The sequence below is a fragment of the Diabrotica virgifera genome, chromosome 9 (genome assembly GCF_917563875.1).
Source record: "Diabrotica virgifera virgifera chromosome 9, PGI_DIABVI_V3a".
NCBI lineage: Eukaryota > Metazoa > Arthropoda > Insecta > Coleoptera > Chrysomelidae > Diabrotica > Diabrotica virgifera.
Genome location: NC_065451.1, coordinates 23,062,263 through 23,071,837, shown reverse-complemented (window position 1 = coordinate 23,071,837; position 9,575 = coordinate 23,062,263).

Here is a 9,575-nt window from a genome sequence, read left to right as displayed (position 1 = left end):
TATATATTTCGGCGGTAGCCTTTATGACCATCCTGAGACTCAAAGCAAACAATACTTGGAGGCCGAATTATGTATTGAATAGCCACGCAAACATATTACTGGCACTATACTTGAGGAATCCATCTTTATGATGAACTCAGATATGATGACACCAGAACTGATCTTCACTGAGAAGATTAACACAATTACATCATCTAGAGAACAAAAAGTCCCAAAGATTAATGGGGACTTAATATGGTTCACTGATGGATCTAAAACCGCCAATGGTACTGGATTAGGAGTCTTTGAGCAAACATGTAACTATAATAAATCTTACAGCCTAGGTCAACATACAACGGTGTTCCAGGCGGAAGTTTTTGTTTTGGTGGCCTGAATTGATGAAATCATTGATGAAGACCCTAATGGTAAGAGAATCACCATTTACACAGATAGCCAATCGGTTACTTTGGCTGTAAAGAACCCTCCCACCAAATCAAAACTGGTGAGAAACTGCAAAGATCTGCTCAATAACCTGGCAAATGACAATAAAGTGTCTTTAATATGGGTGCCCGCTCATAAAGGGCGCATGGGAACGTAGGTACAGATATGTTAGCGAAAAAACGCTCTAGAGAAACTTTTGAAGGCCCAGAACTTTTTTGTGGCATCACTAGAGATACTATAAAAAATGAGGTTCAGAAATGGCTAATAAAGAATCATAAAAATAAATGGAGGACTACTCAAGGGCAAATCCAAACTAAAAAAATAGTCAAGAATATTGATAAAAAACTCTCGAACAGTTTGATGAACTTCAATAAACGAGAGATCAAAACGGTCACTGAAATGGTGACTGGATATTTCCGGTCAAGAAATCACCTATACAAACTAGGTAAGGTGCATGAGACATGGTGCAGAAAGTGCGAAATGGAAGAAGAGACTGCTGTACACATACTATGCTGTTGCAGTGTGCTAGGTGGTGTAAGGCAGGACTTCGCTGGTCAAATGAGTTTTGAACCAGAAGAGATCCTAAAACTACCAATAAGAAAATTTTTGGATTTCGTTGAGGCCACAAGAAAAAGAAAAGGGATTGGTACAAAGGTCTTATGACCAAGTGCCAGAGACTAACGAGTCTCGCCTGAGTTAAGAAGAAGAAGAAGCTGCATCGACAGAATTAGAAAGAGGGAGGTCCCGAATTGCCTTAAAACAATCCTTCCCCGACCAGTAAGGTATTTGATTGTATACTCAGACAAAGTTTTCCTCGAGAGATGCTTCACGAGCTTATCCATTATAGCTATGTTATAGCTATTTTCTTGCTTCTGGATCATGTCTTGTGCTATATGTATTGTGCTGCCTTATGTTATTATAGCACATTTTTTAAACTTATTTCAGGGACGCGGCATATATCGCAGTGAGAGAATAGCTCAAGTGAGAGTTTCCCAGCCCCCTTTACGTGGTTGGAACAAGTAAGAGTAGCCAATGTCTGCTAAAGGAGATGGTAGTAAATCTCATAGATCGGGTTAAAGAACATGCGTGAGTCCACGATCAAATTTATTGTTACGTTACCTGTCTGTTCAGACCTCAAGTAAACAACGCTGAGACCAGTCTCCTCCATCCTAACGGTAAGGCCCGGCGCAAATTGAACGTAAACGAGACACAACCTGCGCCGGCGGGATGGGTGACCCGTGCAAATCACAAACCAACCCAACCGTTGGCTGTCGCTTTAACGAATATAGACGGACAAAATCAGTGCGGATATGTAACGGTTACTTTTGATACCGGTTCTCAGTGGTACTGAGTACAAATACTGATTAAAAAATACTGATGTATCTGATCCTTGTACTGAATTGAGTAGGCAACTTAAAATCGGTATTTTCGCACTTGTAACTAGTAAGTAACATTTTAAAAATATCTTACACGTCCCTAGTAGTCGTAGCGGTATGACTTTCGAAAACATCGAATTTGATCATAAGCGGGTGCATAAAAAGATATCTTACACTGAGTATTTTATTTCTGCACATAATACCTTCATATTTAAAATAATCTCTCCCCTACTGCTCGGTTATAACTCATATTCCTCAATTTACTGCTCGGATCACAATCATTTACAATTACTGCAGGATCGCAATCATTTACAATTACTGCAGGTCATAATAATTCATAATCACTCCGCTACTGATCGGTCATAAAAAAATAACACTATGTGCAATAAACAAAAATGTAATATGCCAACAAGTTGAATTTGAGGGTAATACGATATTTTTATCGATCACGGTTTTAAGTAACATGAATATTTTTTAATAATATGTTTTTGTAAAGGCAAAATATATAACTTTAATTATTAATTTCGTCTACCAACATTATTTAGTATAAGCTTACTTAGTCTACCAAAAGTTATCAGAGTTTAATGATGAAGACAAAGAAGTTTTCACTCGGGGTTTTGACTATGCTAATATTTTTATTTACCACAATAAATTGTACTTAGGTAATACCATCCGTATTTATTTCAGATATGTCCATCTCGCAAACAAAACCAAATAAAAATAAACATCTGGCAGTGAGTCATGCGTCCCACGACCCAAGAAAACTGTACGCTGATGACAAACGTTCCCAAGCTTGACCTGCGAACGAATGAACTGATATTAGGATGCGCAGAACTGTCTACGCAGTTCGCCTGCGCAGGTTGTGTCTGGCTTAGGTTCAATTTGCGGCGGGGCTAAACCGACCAGTTTGTCTAGAAAGACCCGAGAGGCAGGTTTCCCGTGACGTCACGAAAGGGTTCCGCTATATTCCATTGAATGTACAATAATTTATCTTCCGAGAAACAGGGCAGGCTTCGATTGGAATTCTAGAACGAATTATAATATATTATTTAAATGAAAAAAAAAAAATTAACTCATTAAATAGATTAAACTAAGTGTAAATAAGAACTAAATAAAATTTTAAACTTCATTAATAAATTAGGAAATTAAATCAGTACGTTATTTTGAATTTTTTAAATGAAAAATAGACGAGATCTTTTAAACCTCTATCTATTGAACAACCGTAACACTTTTGTAATTACAAAAAATGGAACTGGAAATTTATATTAAATGTAATACGCAAAATTCACTGGCAGCGTAGACATTTAAAGCTCAACTAATATGAACAAACAAAACATTTTTCGTTTTTTCATTGATATCGAAAAATATCCAAAAATATAACTGAAATAGAACGATCAAAGGATTTTGATGGTTTATAATTCATTGTGAAACATAAAACACCATGTGTGTAATGTCTAGTCGTGATGAAGTCATTTATTTTGTTTTACCGGTAATTTAGAACATTTCTATTAAGTTTAAATTCATGCATGTATTATTTATCAAAAAGTAAAATACACTACTCAAAGAATAATCGCACCACCCTAAAAATGGGTCATTTTTTATGGCTCGAATTTCCTAGTCCTGTTGTCCGATTTGTGTGATTTGTTATTATGTTATAGCCTTGTGCTTTAACAATGTAGTTGTAGTAATATTGTTGCTAGAAAGGTAACTTGTCATTGTATACCGGGTGTACCAATCAAACTATGTTTTTTCTTAAAGTTCACCACACCCTATGTAATATTCTAGCATTTATAAATACTGAAATTAAAATCCGGCTATAGCCTCAGGTTTTCTTAACAATCAGCTTTTTGATTTATTAGCTTACATTAAATAAGTAATAAAAAAGTTAGGTACTTTAACAATTAGAGACGGTTCCTCAATAGGAAAGACCAAGAAAACGATAGAATGACAACTAACTGAAGGCACATTAATAAACAGATAAAGTCATGTTCACACAAAAAGAAGGAGAACATCTTTCACAATCAACAATAAAGGAGACTCAGCAATACAGAATCATTAATCAAATTCAACATTGAAAATAATAATTAAAAGAAGAAAGAAAAAAACAGCACTTCACATTTTTTGGATGTGCCAATCACAAAATAAAACAGAGGATATGCAAATTTAACATAAAAGCAATATAAATAAAAACAAGCTGAAAATTCGAGCATTATCCTAACGAAAACTTTGTTTAATATTTACGTATTTAAATTCATAATATATGGAAAATTTCTTTTATGAAAAGTTGTTTAGTATTAGAAGATGTTTTAGTATGCAATTATATCCTAATTTAAATATTGTAAACTATAAAAGTACTTTACTCTCGAGCGAAATTCATAGTTTTTGACATATCTCGAATAAAATTGATAAAACTTGATATAATAATTGCATCTTAGATTTTAGACCATGCAGATCTTTTTATGAAGAATAACTTTTCTTCGTAAAATTAATAATATAATGAAAATGATATTGGCATCCCTAATTTGATAAAAATTTTCAAATATGTTTTATCTACTCTATGTCATATTATTATGTATAAGTTTTTAGTTTGTGAAAACTGTCGTTATAGATAGCAGTGCGTGAAGGGTTTAAAGTGTGCGTGAAGTAACAATGTATTTTAAATGGGATTTACTTTTTCGCACTGTTTTGACACACTTTCATATAATCAAATATCCTTAACTTTCGCGTTGTCATGGTGATGACATAATGAACAATAAATTACAACAAAAATGTTGACAGTTTTGTGGTTTGAAAGAAATTAGAATTTTTAAATGTCAAAGTTCTAAAAATTGTAGAATAGAAATGAATTCCAGTGACGAAAACTTACAGTTTTTTTATTTGTTTATCGTAGATAAAATATTGTATGAAACTGTACGTGAAGTACTTTTTGCGAACTTACGCGATGTATAGCACTCGCTCCGTTGTCACTCGTGCTCTAAACATCGCGTGCGTTCGCAATATCGTTTCATAAATAACTATTTTTTCATTAGAAGGATGCACAAATAATTGCATTCTTTGTCAATATTAATGTATCTTTATTTTTCACAATATTGAAAATTGTTATTATAAAAAGTTGTTTGGAATTAAAAATTATGTTCTTGTATATTATATATTAGAACATAATTTTTATATATAATTATGTTCTAATATATTATATTAGAACATAATTTTTAACTCAAAACAACTTTTTTAATAACACTTTTTAATATTGCGAAAAATAAAGGTACTTTATTCTTGATCGAACTTCATATTTTTTGACATACTTCGTATAACATAGATTTGATATCTGATGGTTGAATATTCGGTTTTAGACCATACAGAACTTTTTATGAAGAATAACTTTTTTCGTAAAATTAAAAATAAAAAATTTCCCAAAATATGTGTCCAACTTAAGTAGACACGCTGTATATAATAGTACATAAATATAATGTACTACATAATATTATATATCCTTGAGTAGACAGCTCAAATAAAACAAGCGTCTCGGGCAGGCCCTGATGATTACGACTACAGGCGTTTATAGCCGAATGTGATGTTGAAGCGGATATAGGTACCTACCATATTATTTATATTTATTTTTATAAATATTTGCCAGAAAATTAATATTTATAATATTTTATTGAAAAAATAAATAAATTCAAAATAAACAAAGTTTTCGTTGAAAATAGTAACTGTAACTTAACATTACATTAACATAAATAAATAAAATTTATTTATTTGACATTTCAATTTTATGTTGACGTTTAGTTGCGTCAAACGAAAACAAGTTGAGTTGACATTTCTCTGTCGGAAGAAAATAAATATTTAAAGAAGGCTTGTGACGTCACAATGACAACTTTAAGGTCGGATATCTCGAATATGGTTAAAGATAGCGAAATGCAGTTTTCAGATTTGGATTTAGAAGACAAAACTACATGGGAATACATCACTAGGTGGCCTCTAAATATTGCAGGAGCGGCGACGCACGAACGAACACACTTTGCGAATTTATAAACGAAAAGTTTTCGTTGAAAAAGGAATTATACAAAATAAACAATAGTTTATTATTTAAAAAACTTTTATTTAAAAAACATTTAATTTACGAAAATAATATACTAGATAAAATAGGATTCAATTTGCATATTAAGAAATATGGTCACAATGTTAATACATAACTTGTTAGATTAAATTTTTATGTTGGTATAACTTTTAAGTACCAGTAAGTTTTATGAATATTGGGCCATATAAATGCTCAGATTGCCGGAAATTGTTATAGTCTCAACATTGTTCCTTATTGCAGTTATTGTTATCCAAATTATCAAGCAATAAACAGAGGATTTGTTATAAAAATTATAAAATCACAATGTCTATGAAAATGTCTGTTCAATGTTTCATAACAAATTATATCAAAAATACTGCTTTAGCTGCTTAAACTGCTTCTTGTTTTGTGGGATTATCTATTTCCTATAAAAATAGCAATTATAGCCCTGGATCCCGTGTACCCAAAAAAGGTTTATTAATAGCAAGCTGAGAATTTCTTTGTCTAGTCGGACAAGCTTTGATGTACGGGAACACTGGAACATGAGAAGTTTTAATTGTGGAACAGGTTACAGGTTTCGAACGTTAGACTACGAAAACGTCCCATGTATTTTGTCGGATAGAACTTCCAATTGATTTGGCAGCCAGAAAGCAGTTTATTAGCAAAAAGTCTTGGATTTAAAATATTGTTTATTATATTATTTTTAATTTCAATTATTCTAATTGTTTAAATAGTAGTAAACTTTGTATCTGGGGCTTTTCGTTGTTTTCCTCGTATTGCGAGATATGTCGCTAGATTGCGTCTCAAAAGGGGGAATCATTGCATCGCGATGGTTCGCCTTAAATAAGCAGGGTTGTTAATGTACATAATACTTTAGGCTCCTTTCTAATTAACACCAAAGACAGGATGAACACCTTGAATTAGAGTGGTATATATAAATTAATATGTGATGGTTGTGATGCGTCCTATGCAGGTAGAACCATTCGTAAGTTGTCAACGAGAATTACAGAACATTTGAAAAGACCAAACTCTTCAAGTTTCGGTCAACACTTAGATTCCAGCAAATATAATTTCAATATCAATACAGGCTCGTCCATTTTACATGATATCAGTAGGAAGAAAAACTACTTGGAATTGGATTTATTGGAGGATTTAGAGATTACCAGGGAATCAAGTGAGAACTGTCATTGCCTTAACACTTAGATCAATTTAAATTGTACTAAATTTAAACCAATTTTTAAAAACTTTATTACAGCATTATCTCGCAGGAGTCCCAGCTCGACTGTATAGGCTTTCCAGCGCTGAGTCTATATTCATTAATAGTTTTACATTTCTTTAAATTTGTATCATCCATAACACATTACATGTTAGCCAAGCATATTTGAGGTTGATTGTTTTACAGCTGGCCTTAATTAAAACTTATATATACTCTTTTTTGGAATTTTAATATTTCATTGACATCATATATTTACATGGCCCTCGCTGTTTTTATTTGATCTTGGATAGTGCTTGACATTTCAATCTTGTATTCCGATCATTGACTTCAATTTGACTCAACACGGGTATATTATTTCATATTTCATTAAGTTTTCTAAATCTCAGATTTTACTCGGTCCATTTCAATAAGCCAATTTCAATTTTTCAACAGCTAATACCTAATTAGTCCTATAGAGTATGCAACCTACTACTCTTCAGATGTTAACCAGTACCACATCCAATCTCTATGTCCACAAACATTGTCGCCAACCAACATCTTAGCTCACCTCTGACAAGTTTGAATGTGGTAACTGGCTTTCACATTTAACTACATATAAATAATTTAACAAAAAAAAATTTAATAACCTCTAAGGGCCGGTATTTCAATAGCTACTTAAGCTTTTGCTTAGCTAAGCCTGTGTCAAAAGTTAAGGAGAAGCTTAAGCCAAGTGCCGTATTTCCATCATTTCCTTAACTAAACTGATGCTCAACTGTAAAGTTAATTGGTTTGGTACCTCTGAATACGTCAAAATGCCAAAACTAATTGTTCTGAGGTAAAAACACTACTGTTGACGTTTAATTTTATCTTGTCATCGGTATCAATGTCATTTACTTCACTTAATTTTGTGTACATGGTACATGCATGATACTACATATAAATAACGTATCATGGGTGCATGTGTTGTTAGTTTATTTTACTGTCAAGTACTGTCAAGTAGAATGTAAGTTTATTTTTGTCAAATAAACAAGTAATTGGACTTCGTAAGTCCTAGGTTTTCACCCAAAGTAATCGAAAGTAGAACTGGAAGACGATATTTGAATTTTACGTGTAACTTTGCGTGGATTGATATACGAATTTACTAATGTTGAGTCATTCTTACTAAACTTTGACATTTGTCACCTCATTTGTGATTCTACCCGGTATAATGGCAGAGGAGTTACATTGGCGGTCCTACGGACCGACGGAAAGCCCTTGGATTATCAGCTTTTATTTGACACCTCATTTGTCATTCTACCTGGTATAATGACGGAGGAGTTATATTCGCGGTCGGAGGGACCGACGCACAGACCGCCTAGGTCAAATATCTCACCTTTAGTACAATCCTAGGATTATCAGCTTTCATTTGACACCTCATTTTTCATTCTACCTGGTATAATGACGGAGAAGTTATATTCGCGGTCATACGGACCGACGCACAGACCGCCTAGGTCAAATATCTCACCTTTAGTACCATCCTTGGATTATGAGCTTTCATTTGACACCTCATTTGTCATTCTACCTGGTATAATGATGGAGGAGTTATATTCGCGGTCGTACAGACCGACGGACAGACCGCCAAGGTCAAATATCTCACCTTTAGTACCATCCTTGGATTATCAGCTTTCATTTGACACCTCATTTGTCATTCTAGCTGCTATATTGCCGGAGGAGTTGTGGTTACGGACAGACGTACAGACGGACGTGGATAATACAAAGATTTCACATTTTTTCACAATGGGTGAAAACAATATACCTACCAAGCATTGTAGAAATAAATAATTTTCGTTAATTTATTAATCGTTATTACGATTAATAAATTAACAGATTAATAGATTATTTAATAATCTAATAATAACGTTATTATTCAAAAGTTGGTTTTCAAAATAACTCTTTAATTAATAATCTATAGAAATAACCTCAAAAAACAGAAAACAAATTTTAAGCAAAGGCTTAAACCAACTCCTGCGTGAGCTTAAAATTATTTGGTTTAAGCCTAGGCTTAAGCCTCAAATTGAAGTGGAAATACAGGCATCTAAGCTTAAGCAAAGGCTTAAACTAAGCTTTGGCTTAAGTGAGGTTGGAAATACCGGCCCTTATTTCACCGTTTGCTCTACTGATACTGTTTTGTCTTGCTTGAGGCATTTGATCGTTTATAGTTTTTTTGAATGTGCAGCCCAATGTGTAGTGACTGTACATATTACACAGTCACATTCTCACCAAGTTGTCATCTGTCAGCCATCACTGGATCATTTCCGTCAAAAAAAGTAATGCTTCATTACTTCATACTTCATTCTGCCTCCATATTGCAAAAATGTATAACCTACTGGCAATTTAATTTATCTGTTTTGTCCCTTTTTCACTGTTTAGTTAAATGTTAATTTAAGTTTGCCACCAAATTATTTATTTTAATTAAATGACATTCGAGGATATCTTATTTTTTTGACGAAGTAAGTCTAGAAACGTTTTTGTATTTTTTATCATATCA